The sequence below is a fragment of the Lynx canadensis genome, chromosome D3 (assembly GCF_007474595.2).
Source record: "Lynx canadensis isolate LIC74 chromosome D3, mLynCan4.pri.v2, whole genome shotgun sequence".
Taxonomy (NCBI): Eukaryota; Metazoa; Chordata; class Mammalia; order Carnivora; family Felidae; genus Lynx; species Lynx canadensis.
In genome coordinates, this window is record NC_044314.2 from 68333884 (window position 1) to 68350517 (window position 16634).

At 53.9% G+C, this 16634-nt stretch overlaps 1 protein-coding gene across 4 annotated transcripts in view; it reads right to left on the minus strand.

Moving 5' to 3' along the window:
* The window catches only part of TPST2 (tyrosylprotein sulfotransferase 2), a 52678-nt gene that overhangs the window by 16878 nt on the left and 19166 nt on the right, over nt 1–16634 (minus strand). For all 4 annotated transcript variants that reach the window (XR_003973112.1, XM_030335718.1, XM_030335716.1 and 1 more), the window contains one exon: nt 430–501. The gene's annotated coding sequence lies outside the window, so the exon portion shown is untranslated. Of the gene's footprint in view, nt 1–429; nt 502–16634 lie in introns of those variants that run through there.

Sequence of the window (16634 nt, forward strand, 5' to 3'; positions counted from 1 at the left end):
TCTCTGAGCCTCTGTTTTCCCCTCAAAGAAAGGGAAGGGTAATAATAACCCTTCCTCAGGGAGCTATCCTGAGATTCGGGGAGACTCTGTGCGAGGTGCTGAGATGAGCAAGCGCACCAGAAACGCTAGTCAGATGGGACACAGAGGGCGTTGGATTCTGGCCGTGCCTCGAATCTGCTCAGCGATGCCGGCCAAATCCCCTGCCCGCTGTGGGATCCGGCCTTCTCCTATTATAGGAGAATTGTCTTTCTAAGACATGAAAAATAGCAGAGGACTGTCCCCGACATGCTGCTGGGACCCAGTGCTGCATTTCTAACAGAGAGAACACCGGCCAGGGGAGTCTGGCTGCCCCATAATGGAAGTCGGGGGAGTGGAGTAGCTCTAGGGCTCGGGCGGGGCGGGGGCGGGGGGACTTCTGGAGGCACTTACCTCCCCCGGGCACTGTCATCTCTGGGCTCTAGCCCTTGTGGCCGCTCACGGAGACTGCTCGCTGGCTGTCCCCTGCAGAGGCAAAGGAGATGCCGCGTTAGGGGTGGGTGCTGTGGAGGGGGCCCGGCCCCCTCAGAGGGGCAGAGGAGGGTGCCAGGCTCCCCAGGGGCATCCAGCGGTGATTTGGGGGGAAGTTTTCTGGGGGGGCAAGTTGGAGTGCAGGGGGAGGCCATCTGAGCCCAAGATGTAACAGCTGGGGTCTGAACTCGCCTGGTCCTACAGGGAACGAACTGGTTTACTGTTCAGGCAGAGAGGTATGAGCTGAGAATCTGGGTTCAGGTGCTGCCGCCTTAGGGAGCTGTCGGGTGTCTGCGAACCAGGGTTCTCCCTTCCTCTTGGCCCAAGGACATTGGACATCAGGAAAAGTAAACATAAGGATAAGCAACAACTACCACCATTACATCACTAATCACCATCTGGGGCTGCTGGGTACGGTTGAACAGGCTGTGCACTGCCCAACTCCAAAAGGGCACCGCATACCTAGCCTATGATAAATAAGGCGCCCTCAGAGTAGGTCAGCATCCTGCCACTGCCACTGCCACATAATACTGACCCAATGCCTACTATGTGAGGACCTTGTATCATTTAGTCCCCCTACAAGGAGAGTGTGATGATCCCAATTTTCTCTTAATTGTTATTATTTTTCTAAATGCTTAATTTATTTCCTTGGAGAGAGAGAGAATGCAAGTGTGTGGGGGAGGGGGGGCAGAGAGAGTCGGAGAGAGAGAATCCCAAGCAGGCTCTGCGACATCATCACTGAGTCCAACACAGGGCTTGATCTCACAAACCTTGAGATCATGCCCTGAGCTGAAATCAAGAGTCAGACGCTTAACTGACTGAGCCACCCTGGCACCCCAATCCCAATTTTCGAGGAAGGAAAAAGACCTCAAGAGGAAGAGCAACTCACCCAGGGGACCACGGGAACCAGATCCCATCCAGATCCATGAGCCTTGGGTGCCCAGCTCTTAACCACGGTGGTAAAGGATGGATAGGATGGGGTCTGGCAGGAAGCCGGACTAATGTGGAACCAAGGGGCTCCTGGTGTACCTGTCATGCTGTGTCCTTACCATTTGGGGGCAGGGTGAGGAGTTTTAGTCTGATTCTCACCTTCCCCCATGTTACCGGTGGGATGACTGAGGCTCACGAGGGAAATTATTCCACAGACTTACACACGGAGTCCGGGGAGCTCCTGGTCCCTTTCCAGGAGGCGGGAGTGGTTAGGAACACAGCCCTGAAGCCGGACGGCTCCCTGACTCCATAAATCACCGTTCCTCGGAGCCTCAGTTCTCCTGTTCTGTAAAATGGGTTGTTGTCTGCTGAAAGCTCACGATGGCCTATTTACGGTGAGTGCTCAGAAACCTTTAGCTATTACTGTATCTGTGTTGTGTTGGAAATTATCTGGGTGTAGACTGTTACCGCGTCTCTCTGTCCTCTCTCCCTTTCTCCTCGCTTACTCCTCGCCTCTGTAGTTTGTGCCTGTCCTGGAAAAAGCAGGCTGATGAGGACTCGTAAACACAGCTGGAGAAGGGTATCCAGATGTAACCACAGCGACGAGCCACATGCACGCGCGCGCGCACACACACACACACACACACACACACACACACACCCTGCCTCCGAGCCTCCTGGGGGATGGGTGGCCAACAACAGAGACCTGCCTCTTGGAACAAATAAAAACAATTAGGGACGGGGCACTTGAAGCTCTTCCAGAGTCGAGATGGCTGGGGCCCAGGTGCCCTCGGGTGGCCCTTGAAATGCCACAGTGCTCAGAGAGGCCTGCCGGGGATGAGAGCTGCCCCAGACTCCCATTATTTACAGCTGCAGTCCAGTGTGGGGCACGGACCGCTCGGAAGGCATTTAAATTTAAATTAAGTAAAATGAAAAAAATTAAAAAACCAAAAAAAAGTGGTGGGAGCACCTCAGTGGCTCAGTTGGTTAAGCGTCCGACTTCGGCTCAGGTCATGGTCTCGCGGCTCGTGAGTTCGGGCCCCGCGTCGGGCTCTGTGCTGATGGCTCGAAGCCTGGAGCCTGCTTGGATTCATTTATTCCTTCTCTCTCTCTCCCCCTTAACCCTGCTCCTGCTCTGTCTCTCTCTCTCTCTCTCTCTCAAAAATAAAAATAAGCATTAAAAGAATAAAATAAATAAATTTCAGAAAAGGAAATTAAGGAAAACGAAAGAAAATGTTAAATTCAGCTTCTCGTGTGCACCAGCCGTATTTCAAGTGCCCAGCAGTCGTGTGGTGCCAGTGGCTACCGTGATCTAGGATGGGGTCAGTGAACCACGGACCAAATCCAACCTTCAGCCCTTAAGAATAGCTTGCACTTTTTTTTTTTTTTAAGGGAAAGAGGAGGGGGAGGAGCCGCGGGGAAAAGGAGAGGCAGCAAAACCCACCTTACGCACTCAGCAAAACCTGAAATGGTTAATATGTGGATACTTATAGAACAAGTTCGTGGACCCTTGCTCTGGAACATTCCCCTTATTTGCAGAAGGTTCTACCGGACAGCGCTGACTTGGAAGAAAAATGAGGTACACGGGAGGAGGTTGTGGAGTGTGTGGACATGAAGCCTCCTTTCCTTCTGGGAGGAACATCAGCATTTATTAAGCACCACTGTGCGCCAGGCACCAAACCGAGGGCATTCCGTGCCTCACCTCAATTCGTCCTTACAACAGCCCAATGGCAGGGTAGGGTGGCAAGGGGGCACCCCGGTTCTGCAGCTTAGGGATGACAGAGTCCCACGCGGGTGCGGCGTGTGCATAATTATGCCAAAAAGCAAAACCGCCAAATCGGCCGAACCGAACGGCAAACACAAACCCCAGAAGAAGAAAAAAGACAAGAAGGAAATACGTCGACTCAAGATGCCAACAGGAGTGGTGCTTGGTGATAAGTTTTCTCCCCAAGACACACTGTCACAGTCTTTCTGTGTAATAAAATAATAAAGCGACTAGTGTGTTTTTAATCATATGCCAGGTATAGTAGGGGGCCAGACTGCTTGGGCTCAGATCCCGCCTCCACCAGCTACTGGCTGTGTGGCCTTGCCAAGTCACTCACCCTCTCCGAACCTCAGTTTCTGCATCTTTAAAATGGGGATGACAGCAATACCTGAAAGGAGGCTCCCAGCGGGGGGGGGGGGCACCCGGACACTTGAAATGTAGCCAGTGTGAACGAGGATCTCGCCTCGTAGGGGTGGGGGGAGCTGTAAATCAGTTAGAACGTGGAGCTGTTCACAGGCTGGCTTTCGCTTTCTCGTTTCAGCTGCAGGAGAACCTTCTAAGGTGGGGCCTTTTATCCCCATTTGATAGGCTGAGGAGATTGAAACTCGGGAGAGTTGAAGTGGTTCGCAGAAACCACACAGTTTAGTAAGAAGAAAAGTCAGTTTCCAAATCTGGTTATGTCCCTAGATCCCTGACATCAATGTCACATGGTCAGTGGCAGCCGGGGAGGGCAGAAGGGACTCTGCTCTCTCTCTGCACTGGCCCAAGGGTTTCCCTGAATGACCGCTGGAAGGGAGGGGCAGGGAGAGGGCTGTTCGGTCTTCCAGATCCCTTTAGACCCACATTCATTCATTCCACAAATGTTTATTGAGCACCTACTATCGCCAGGCACTGATCAGATGCTGGGACACATCAAGGGCAGCAGACAGAGACCCCTGCCCGCATAGAGCTCACATCCTGGCGGGGAGCAAGGAGACCAGTGTGTGGGATCATGACGCCTGTGACACATGCTCGGAAGGAAATGCCCACAGCAGGGACTGGGAGATACGCCATATGGCGTCACAGAGGGAGGGGACATTTACACGGAGACCACACCAATCTGGGGTCGAACTCATTTGAACTTTCTAACTCAGCAGGGTTCCTCCAAGCTCAGCAGATCAACAGGTTCCCCAGGCCAGGGAGGCAGGTCGCCGGACTTACAGAGTGGCCTTGGAGGGGTGCCTGGCACCCCTGTGCCCGGGCTCAGCCACCGGCCCTGCAAACTTTCCCGGTGGGGACCAGCTTCCAAACATTCCATTACCATGGCTACTACCTACCCCGCTGACCTCACCACCCCAAGCCCCAACCCTTCCCTGGCAAAGCTGGGGAGACAGGAGACAGGTGATCTCTGGGGTAGGGCCCCTGGCGATCAGAGACCTCCGGAGACCCACTCCCGAGACAAGCCAGTCAGAGTCCAACGGGGCAAGAGGAAGAGGAAACAGAATGAATTCTGGGGCTCTGGACCAGGCTTGAGCATAGAAAGCATTCTCAGGGCTTAAAAAGGGAAGAAGAGACGGTAGGCTGGCGTGCTGCTTTAAAAGCATTAGGTCTTGGGGTGCCTGGGTGGCTCAGTCAGTTGAGTGTCTGACTTTGGCTCAGGTTATGATCTGGTGGTTCATGAGTTCGAGCCCCGCGTCGGGCTCTGTGTGGACAGCTTGGAGCCTGGAGCCTGCTTTGGATTCTGTGTCTCCCCCTCTCTCTGCCTCTCCCCTACTCGTGTTCTCTGTCTAAAAAATAAATAAACATTAAAAAAAAGAAAAAAATTAAAAAATAAAAGTATTAGCTCTTACTTATTAAGCACTTACTGTATGCCAGGTACTAAGCTAAGGGTTTTACACACATTACTGAATTTTGTCCTCACTATCTGGCCACCCCCATTATTTCTTTTGACCCTCCCTTATTAACCACCTGTTTACTGGAGCTCAGAGAGGTGGTGTCACCTGCCCAAGGCCACACAGCTGCTAAGCAGGGGAGCCAGGAGGAAAACACAAATCTTTGGATGTTTTTACCCAAAGTGACCAAAGAAGGGCTCCCACATGCGGTCTGGCCTCCCCCTCAGAGGCCCAGTTCAGCCCTCTGTTAAGGCACAAGATGGGGATGGGAACTGGGGAGGCCGCGGGTCATATCCCGGCTCCCCCGGTCAGCGGCTGGGTGTCCTGGGTCACTCTGGTGTGGCTCTCTGAGCCTCGGTGTTCCCACCTGACAAATGGGAATAACACCCAGACCAAAGAGAGTCTTGAGGAACTGGACGTAACTTCTACCAAGCCAGGCACAGAGTCAATATGCAAAACTAGGCGCGTTTAATATTATGAGTACTGTCCTCACAGGACGTGGACAAAGATCTGAGAAAACGAGTGGCCCGGCGAGGTGGGATCGGCAAATCGCCTCTGTGAAGGGCCGGGAAGCCAACGACCTTGGCCACGTGGGTCAGACGGTCTCAGACGCAGCTACGCCATTCGCGAGAGCAACTCCAGACAACACAGCAAGGAAGGCGTGTGGCTGTGCTCTGATGTACAAAACCAGGCACTGAGCTAGATTTGTCCCGCGGGCCACAGTGTGCCAACCCCCTGGCCTGCACGGCAAGGTTACGGTACGGGCAGCACACGCGCCCAGCAGGGCTGGGACGAGCCCAGGACGCGCGAATGCAGTGAGCCCCAGCGGGAGCTGGTGTATATTCTGGTCCTGCCCCCCCCCCCTTCGGGGGAGACCTCAGGTGGCCAGCCTTTGGTGGGTGAGAGGAAAACGTAAAATTCAGGGGAGCAAACAGTCCATTAAAAAAAAAATGAAGAAGCACGTGCACAGAATCCTCTGGTATCTGGTCTGTCGCCAAGTAAATAAAGACTCAGGGGGAGAAGCTTCTGTGTGTGTCTGGTGCTTTCCTGGACACTCTGCCTGACCAACAACCGAGGGGATAGACGCTGTTACCAGCCCCGTTTTACAGAGGGGTAAGGTGAGGCTCAGAGAGGTGAGGTGCCTAGCCCAAGGTCACACAGATGGTAACTGTGCCTGAACTGGAACCCAGGTCCTTCCCAGCCTTCCCCACTCCTCTGGCACGGCCCCTGGTTCCGGACTTCCTGCTCAGGGGAAACATGGTACGGGGGGCCCTGCCTGGTAAACAATGCAAACAGGAGAGGCCCAAGGGACCTTGCACTGGCCACACATTCATGGGTACACACACACACACACACACACGCACGCAGGCATGCCCGAGGCCCCGTCTCCATTCCTCTGCCAAGAAGCTGCCAGAGGGGAGGAAATGAGCACTGGAGCAGGAGTCCATTATTAATGCAGCCCTTGAGAGGGTAGGAGGGGGAGGTATTACCTAACTTCTTTGTGCCTCAGTTTCCTCATCTGTAAAGTGGGTCTGCTAACGGAGTTGTGAGACTAAACAAATGAAGGGCACAAAGCACTCGGGACAGGGCCCTATGACTGTATCCCTGTGATTTCCCCCCTCAACTCGGTTCCCAAACCCCTGTGCAGCACACCCCTAGGTCCCACACCCAAACACTATGATTCAGAAGTTACATGACGAGGCTCCGCGAGCTGCCTTTTACTAAGCGCCTCTCCCCTCGACCCTGCTGCTGGAGGAAATGCTACTTAGGGCCCTGGATTCGCATGCAAGGTGCCCACCCAGGCCAGGCGCTCACCCGGCGGTGCAGGGCAGCGTCAGGATGCAGCCCCACGACGCGCTGGTCCTTCCACCTGCTCGGTGCCACAGACCCCTTCGACTGTGACATCGACGGACCCCTTCAGAGAAGAGCGGGTTTTTATTAACGTTTACTCATTTATTCTGGGGGCGCGGGGGCAGAGAGAGAGGGAGAGAGAATCCCAAGCAGGCTCCGCACTGTCAGCGCAGAGCCCCACGTGGGGCTCGAACCCACAAACTGCGAGATCGTGACCTGAGCCAAAATCAAGAGTCGGACGCTCAACCGACAGCATCCCAGGTGCCCAGGTTTTAAATAGAATCAAATACAAGGATCACAAGGACACCAGTTATAGTAAAATCTGGCCAAGGACACGATTACCAAAAAACAAACAAAGGCTCTGATAAAGTGACCGCTGTGCTCATTTATCAAAAACAGTAAGGGGCACCTGGGTGGCTCAGTCGGTTGAGCGTCCGACTTTGGCTCAGACCACGATCTCCTGGTCTGTAAGCTGAAGCCCCACATCGGGCTGCCTGCTGTTAGCAGAGTCCACTTAGATCCTCTGTCCCTCTGTCTCTGCCCCTCCCCCACTTGCACTCTCTCAAAAATAAATCAAACATTTAAAACCAAATGAAGAAAGAACGAACGAAAGAACAAAAGAACGAACGAAAAATGAAAAAATGAAAGAACGAAAGAAAAAATGAATGAAAAACAAAACAGAAAGAAAAAGAGAAAAGAAAAGAAAAGAAAAGAAAAGAAAAGAAAAGAAAAGAACAGAGATCTAGAAGCAGGCCCTATAACAAATACAACGTGCACGCAGCGATGACAAGAGATGTCTATAGCCACTGAAATACAACATAAAGGTATGTGTGGCTCCTATTGGTGACCACGGCCCAGCTGCCTGGATCTGTCACCTACAAGGACACCTGGAGGAAATATTAAATCAGACTCAATAAAGATATCATTGGTTCCCATCCAGACTCCCGGGCCACTAGGGGGGCCTCCAAAGCTGCACTCCCACCTCGGGAGGGGTTCGGACTTGATGGCATAGTCCCGAGCGCGGCTTGGGTGTTTTGATTTTACATAAAAAAAATAAAAGTAGGAGGGGTGGCTGGGTGGCTCAGTCGGTTAAGCACGGACTCTTGGTTTCGGCTCAGATCATGATCTCGCGGTTCGTGAGTTCGAGCCCCACGTCAGGCTCTCTGCTGTCAATGCAGAGCCTGCTTCAGATCTTCTGTCTCTCTCACTCTACTCCTCCTCCAGCCTCTCTCTCTCTGTCTCTCAAAAATAAACAAAAAAAATAGTAATAAAATAAAATAAATTTAAAAAATAAAAGTAGGAGGCGATACAACTATTACAAAGAAACATGGCCTCCGCCCACGCTGGGCATCACATGCCAGCAGGTGACCTTGGCTCAAGTCTGAAGTAGAGGACACCGGGGACCAGAGTCGGGGTGACTGTGGCCCCAGACCCGGAACACGCGGCCCCGCGGGGAAGCTGAACAAGCTCTGCGTCTCAGCCACCGGCAGTGCAGAGACCCCAGGTGTGCACCTGCCTCGGCTCTACACCCCTAGCAGTGCCCTCTCCTGTCTCTGGGCCTCAGTTTCCTCATCTGTAAAATGGGCCCAAGAATTCTTCTGAGAAAGACCGCTGTGAGGATTCACAGAGACGGAGGCTTCACTGAGAGAAGGTTAGTTATGCAACCAAGCCCACGGTCCACCTTGGAATGTTTTCATCATCTCAAAGAGAGACCCCAACTGTTAGCTATCACCCCAATCCCTTATCTCCCCCACCCATGGCAACCATGGGATCTACTCTCTTTCTATGGATTTGCCTCTTCTGAACATTTCATATACAGTCAACCCTCGAACGACATGGGGGCTGGGGGGCCGACCCCCCAGGCATCCGAAAATCTGCAAACAACGTTTGACCACCCCTGCCCCAAACTTAATAGCCTGCTGTTCACCAGGAGCCTTACCCATAACATCAACAGTCCACCAACGTATATTTTGTGTGTTACAGGTACTCTAAGCCATATTCTTACACTAAAATAAGCTGGAGCAAAGAAAGTGTCATGAAGAAAATCATAAAGAAGAGAAAATACATTTACGGTACTGTCCTATATTTATATATATTTTTAAAAATCCGTGTATAAAGTGGGCCATGTATTTGAAACCTGTACTGGCCAAGGGTCAACTGTAAACGGAACAGCATGGCATGTGCTTTCAAGGCTCACCCATTGGTTTCGATTTTTTTTTTATTTGCATTAAAATGTTCTCTACCTTGATGACAGAATTTTTGGACACCCCCCTACGTTCTGTGCCCAACGCAAGTGCCTCGCTCACCACAGCCTCCAGGACAAACCTGGGTTTGTTTCTACAAACCACAAATCGATGCATGGCTCTGCTCACACCTGTACTCAGGAGCTGGGGAGCCTGGGGACCCCAGAAATGCCGGGATGGCAGGGGCCACTGGGCATCTCTCCGGGAAATCCACACACAGCGGCATAACCAGGTTCCCCCACAAAGCCCTGCTCCTTCTGGCACCACTCTGCTCAACTCGCCTTGAGAAATTCTACAACTGTGGCCTTGAGGTAAGCATTTATTGAGCTCCAGCTGTATACACTATGTGTCATCTCCCCCCACACCGAGCTCAGTTCTCCTTAGACAGTCATGGCACACTCACTAAGGCAGGCAGTGAGGCCAGGGGACAGACAGGGGACAGGAGCCGGGCTCATCTCTGCCGCTCCCTGGCTCGCCAGCTCTGGGCAAGACACTGACCCTCTCTGAGCCTTGGTTTCCTCACCTGTTAAATGGGGTGTGCGAGGAGATTTCCTCCCGGGGGGCTGAGAGAAGACAAGAGTCCATGGGGAGTTGTCACTTGATCAAAGTGAATGTATGCTCACTCAGTGGGCACAGAGCTGAGGGCCATGTGACCATGGCACCATCTGAGGCTCCCAGCCACCCCGAGAGGAGGTACAATGACATCCCACTTTACAGACGAGAAATCAAAGCCTCGGGGAAGTTAAGTAGCTTGGCGACCACCCGGAGACTGGTAGGTGTGGGCCAGGATTTACACTGAGGTCTGACTCCGAAACACTGGATCTTAGACATCGAGCTGGCTTCATTCGCCTTTTCATGGGCCAGACTCCTTCACTCAGAGACCTGACGCAGGACGAGGGGAAAGTGCTTCCAATCCTGCAACCAGGACATGCCTCTTCCCTCTCCGGGACTCAGTTTCCCCACCACTGACTCGTGAGGGGTGGCGGAGCTCTGAGACGCCCTTCCCTGCCCCACACCCAACTTCCGCAGCTAGAATCCTCTCTGATTCAACACCTCACGTGGTGCACCCTGTAAGATTTCACCCGCAAAAGGAGTTCAGGGTTCGCATTTGAAAAAAGACAAAAGAGGCCAGTGTCCTTATCTGTAGAATGAGGACAATGGCGGTGCCCACCTCCAGGGGCTGCTGAGAGGGGACAAGACAGCACATCCAAAGTGTCTTACCAATCCCCTGACTCCAGCTGGAACCCCCAATGCAGCCCAGGATGCCCCCACGCTCCCGGCTCTCCAAGACAAGGGCTGTGAAGGTGACCTTGGGCAAGGCTCTTAACCTCTCTAAACCTTAAAACAGAAATCGGAAATCGCTTTCCAGGTCCGCTTCGCGAGGGCTCCCCTGCTCAGTGTGGCCACGGCAGGTGGCCCGGCACCAGCATCTCAGAAACTCTTTAAGGCCTGGAAGCCACGGACTCCAGGGAGAGGTCTCGGCCACCCGTACTCTCCAGTCTTGGGAAAACCGTCCAGCTGAGGCCATCCGGATTTCACCCCACAGGGTTCTGGCGAATTCCCAAGGACAACTGCCTCTCAGGCCTAGGAGGGAGGGCTGTTCCGAGCAAGAACATTCACCCTCTCTTTGGCCATGACTGACGTATCAGGCCACCGCAGACCGCCGTGGCTTCTCCTAATTGGTCTTCCTTCCTTCCTTCCTTCCTTGGCCAGCACCCAGCTCAGTTGCCCGCCTCAAACAGGACACGGGTGATGAGGCAAGGGGCAGGGTGCCCAACAGGGGTTAAGGGCATGGGAGGACGGCTCAGGAGGGAACGAGTCCACATTTGGCTCCGCTGAGGATGGGCCATGAGACCGGGGGCGGGGGTGGGAGGCAGTTAACATCAAAAGTCTCAGTTTCCTCCTCTGTAAAATGGGCTGAGCTGCCTCCCTCAGAGGGTTGCCGGGGTGCCTACTGAGGCAAGTGCTTAGGGCCGGAGCTGAGAGAAGGAGTCCAGTACATGCCAGCTATTAAAGCATCATCATCGTCTCTAATTATTCTAATTAAACATTCCACACTACAAACACAACAGACCCAGATGTGACCCTGTAAGAATTCATTACCCCGCAAGGCATCCTGGATAAGTTAGGGGACAGAGGTTAGCTGATCCCATGATGGTACATATTTAGGTTGGAAAAATACTCCAGAAGGGTATACCCTAAAACGCTTCATTTATTTCTCCTTCCACACCACCCCTCTGACCCCCTGAGTTTTCTAACTCTCCAACAGTGAGTATGTATCAGTGGCACGATACAAAAGAAAAGAATGGAAAAATGAAATGCGGGGGCGGGGGGGTTGTTCCCAGGTTCGCGGCATAACTTGGAGACCTTAAGCTCTGGAATACAGAGCCAGCTGCCGAGACAACCCACAGCAAGCCCAGAGAGGAGAGTCTGTCTGGTCAAGGTCACGGAGCAGGCCGGGCCTGGGCCCAGCTTTCCAGACACCCAGCCCTGGGCTCCTCTCTGCTGGCCTCGTGCTGGCTCACTCCCCTAACAAGATGAGGTAGGTTGACCTTCTGATTTAAAGTCTGGCTCTGAAGTCAGGGTGAAGATCTTGGCAGGGCCAGGAGCTACGTGACCTTGGGCAGGACACTCCACTTTTGCGAGCATCAGTTTCCTTTATCTGTAAAATGACAATCAGCCTTGTGGCAGTGCCAGATGGTTTCTGTGCGGATTAAATAAAACAGTGCAGGTAAAGTACTTACTACTCTACCTGGCAAATAGTAGGTGCTCTGCGTCCTATTATTATCGTTATCACTATTATTAGTACTTGGAATCTAGTCATGTCGGGCAGGATCCTTTGAAGGGCGTGGAACGCTAACCCAGTAGGCACGGGTAGGAAATTGAGACTTAGGTACTAGGGAGCCATGGCAGGTATTTGAGCAGGAGAGGTGCAGTAGGACTCCGAAGCTGCATAGGGCTGGCAGCCAGTGCCCATCTACAGGAAACTTTCTGCCAAGGTCCTCTGTCACATCCTTGGCCATCCCCCTAGCGCTGCTGTGCAAAACCAGCACAATCCCCAAGGGGGATTTCTGGGTGCCAGCTGGGCACCGGTACATGTCAAGTGATCAACAAGCCGGGGGACCTGAAGCAGCCCAGATGGCCTCAGTCCACAGGTGCGGGGACCAGGAGGTCCAAACACCCGGCAGGGGCCCCAGGGTGACAGAGGAGAGATGGCCCCTGTCTCAGAGCCATGAAGAGTGGCTCCCTTCTACTTTCCTGTGTGACCTTGCACAAGTCCCTCCCTCTCTCTGAGCTCCTCTGCCCAAATGCAAACAAGGTCTTAACTGCTTCCTTCTGCTTCAGGGCTGCGGCTGGGGGGGGGGGGGCGGCGGGGGTGCTGCAAGCCTCACAGTAAGGGCAACAGTGGTTTCCTCTGGTTGTTCCCAGTGTGTGCCAGGCACTCTGCTGATCCCTTCAGGTGCAAACTCTAGTTAAACCCTCACAACTCCTTGGGGCGCCTGGGTGGCGCAGTCGGTTGAGCGTCCGACTTCAGCCAGGTCACGATCTCGCGGTCCGGGAGTTCGAGCCCCGTGTCGGGCTCTGGGCTGGCGGCTCAGAGCCTGGAGCCTGCTTCCCATTCTGTGTCTCCCTCTCTCTGCCCGTCCCCCGTTCATGCTCTGTCTCTCTCTGTCCCAAAAATAAATAAACGTTGAAAAAAAAAAATTAAAAAAAAAAAAAAAAAAAACCCTCACAACTCCAGGGGCGCCTGCGTGGCTCAGCTGGGTGAGCGTGCAACATCAGCTCAGGTCATGATCTCATGGTTCGTAGGTTTGAGCCCCTACGTAGGGCTTTTCATGACAGCACAGAGCCTGCACTGGATTCTCTGCCTCCCTCTCTCTCTCTCTCGCTCTCTCTGCCCCTCCCCCGCTCGTATGCGCGCTTGCGCTCTCTCTCTCAAAAATAAATAAACATTAAAAAATATCTTCTAAACCCTCACAACTCTAGAAGAGGTCCTTGTATCATTCCTAGTTCTAAAATTTATTTAAGTATTCAAGTCACAGGTACAATCTTCATTTTTCTTTTTTTTTTAAGAGACGGCTTAAGTCTCCTTGGAGCAAGATCTCCAATGCTGTTTTGGTTAGTTAGTTGGTTAGTTAATGTTTATTTTTGAGAGAGAGAGACAGAGCGCGAGCAGGGGAGGGGCAGAGAGAGAGGGAGACACAGAACCCGAAGCAGGCTCCAGGCTCCGAGCTATCGGCACAGAGCCCGACGCGGGGCTCGAACTCACGGACCGCGAGATCATGACCTGAGCTGAAATCCAGTCAGATGCTTAACCAGCTGAGCCACCCAGGTGCCCCGTGGTCCCTTTTTCTAAGAGGTAACCACGGTCGATCAGTTTGGGGAGGAGCCGCCTGTCCTTTCTATGAGGTCCTGGTCGGACATGTATCTGAATGGCCATCACACAGGGCCTCCCTCCCACCCTCCCGAGCATCCCTCCTCCCCTCCTTCCACGCGCACACCATCATCTCCCGCCAGGGACCGATTTTACCCTTCAGGGGGACAACTGGCAATATCTGGAGACAGTTTTGGTTGTCACAGCCAGGGGCCATCTCAGGAGCAGAGGCGGGGGTGTGGCTAAGCGTCCTATAATGTCCAGCTCAGCCCATACCACAAACGATCATCTGGCCCCAAACGTCCGTGACGCCGAGGCTGAGAAGCCCTGGATCACGCACGTCCTGAAACCCGCTTAATTCCCTCCACGTTAGGTCACGGGGGTATCGCACACGTGTTCGCCACTCAGTAAACGTTGCCGGAGCACCATGTGTTCCCTGTAGCCCAGCCAGACCCAGGTTAGCCAGGGGTCACATGAGCGAATGACAGAGGCAAAGCCCCAGCGCTCAGACAGCGGTCCATCCTCACAGAAGACAAGACCCCTCCTTTAAATTGTGCGAGAGCACCTCCTCCCCTTTCCCCAGCAGGGATGGCCCACCATCCGTGGTCAAAGCCTTCCTGAGCGACATTTAGGCTGTTCCCATCTCTGATGCAACCGGCCCCATCGCTAAGGAGCAGGCCTCCTCATACCCACGTGTGAGAGGCACCCTGGGGCCTTGCTAACTGCATCAGCAGGGTTCCCTGGGAGCTTGCTCTTCCCCTCTGGCAGGTTCCAGATCCAATCTGCATTTTAACAGACCCGCGGGGATTCCCATGCGTGTTAAAACTTGAGAAGCACAGACCTAGGCAGCTGCGTAAAAAGGGTCCGCTGGCTGGGGAGCCGCGCGTCTCGACACCTCAGCAGAAACTGCCAAAGCGCCTCCAGAAGGCCAGGGGTCTGTGAGTCCTCCTGCACCGACTTCGGACTGTCAGACGCTGCTGTTTTTGTGAAGCTGACGACTCCTCCCCTTTTCCAGATACGAAGACTGAGGCTGAACAAGGTGTGCAGACAAGCAGGACCCCTCTCAGCTCTGGCTCTCAGGATCTGGCCAGGCCCCCCCGGGCATGTCCCCTGCCAGCTTCCTGCCCACCCACTCTGGCTGGCAGAAAGCGGCTCAGAGCAGGGAGGCGGAAAGGTCACGGCTCTCCTGGCAAAGGAAGGAAAGTTCCCGAGGTGGGGCACGAGCTCCGTGGGCTGGGCATCTCCGAGTGCCACTGGGGAGGCTGCGCTGTACCCACTTATGTCCAGTCATCCAGGACGGAGGACCAGGCCCGGGGACAGCGCAAGCCGGCCCTCATCGAGCACAAGAAGTGATGTCAGGATGCTGGGGTGAGGGTGAGGACGGGGCCCGTGCTGGGGACGGAGAGGGCCCCGGGGCCAAGGAACTGGTTGGGGCCCCAGCTTCAACTGATGAGGTGCACATATGCGCCTCAGTTTCCTCCCCCTGAAAATGGGCTCACACCAGCAGCTGCAGAGAGTTGCCGTGAGGAACTGATCCGCGCGAATCGGTCCACACACAGTAGCGTTATCTGGAGGCCTATCTCCCCCCTGCAGCTGGCACTGAACTGCCCCCCTCGACTACCCCGTCCCCACCGCCACCGGCCGTGGTCAGCTCTGCTCTCCACCCCCCCCCGACAGATGAGGATACCGAGGCTCGGCGCCCTACCCTTGATCGCAAACTGAGACACGGTCACGGGAGCGGTGGCCCTGCACTGACAAGGCCTGCGTTCCCCGTGTGAATTCTGCCTCTGTTGAGCTGTGTGGACTTAGGAAAGCCCCTTCTCGTTTCTGAGCCTCAGTTTCCAAAGCAGGGGGCAGCGGGGACATAATCCAGAGATGGGAGATGGGGAGCCACCCAGCAAACGGGAGACTGCCATGCCCAACGTCCCCTGACGCTCCACACTGTCACCCCTCCAAAGACCCAGCCCAGGAAGACCTGTCGTCTGTGGGCATCTCTCCTACGCCCCAAGTGCGACCTGGGTGAGGCCATGCAAAGCCAGCAGCCCCCAGGGAGGGCAAGTCACTTGCTCGAGGCCACACAGCTGATAAAGCCGTGGAGGGCAGAGCAGGGCAGGGCAGCAGAAGGTGGGGAGTCAAACCTGAGTGGGGTGCAGGCTGCAGCCAGCAGGGCAGAGAAGGACCAGGTTAGGTCTGGAGTGGACGCCGGCAGAAGCAGGCAGACTGGTGGGGGCGGGAGCCAAGGTCACTCCTGCTGGCTTTTAGCTGTGAGGCCTCTTTGAAGGAGCGGGCAGTCCTGGGATGTGCCCGCCCCTCCGCACAGGCTCCTCCTCCCTCCGGGGCCCAGTCTGGTCACCTGCCCCTACATCCCCAGCAGCCACTACCTGCCTGGGCATCAAGGTTTCTCTCTGTGGCCACAGCTCAAGCCTTGTAGGCTGCACTGTCTCCCTATGGCCGAACTCATCCCATCCTCTGGAATCTTCTCTTACCACTATGGCCGGAGGGTGTTAAGTTCCAAGGAAACCCGACCAGGTGGCTCCCCCGCCTAACCCCTTCCACGAGCCCTCAGCCTCAGTAGAACATTCCAGCTCCTCCCCAGGGGTTATGACAGCGACATCCACGGTGAGCCATGCGTGGAATCCAACTGTCCAGAAGCCACATTGAAGAAGGAAAAAGAAAAAGGTGAAATGAAATTTGATTCTAGACTTCTATTTAACTCCACATATCCAAAATACCATCGTTACGCAATATAGAAATGTAAATAAGTCAACATAAAGCACATGTATGATTTAAAATCAGTACCAAGATTAAAATTAATGAGACATTTTCCCTCTCCCCCCCACCACCCCTGCTTTAGCACTATGTCTTTTAAATCTGGGGTGTATATTCGACTTTTCACCGGGCCTCTCTGATCTGTATCTGGAGCTCACAGAATTTACGGTTGAAAAAGTACATTCGCGTCCCGAAATAGTCCCACACATGCTTCCAAGTTTTCCAAGAACGGAATCAAGTATCTGTGTTGCAATCTAAATTTAAATGATCTTGAAAATAAAACACTCAGTTCCTTAGCCACACCAGCCACATCGCAAGGGCTC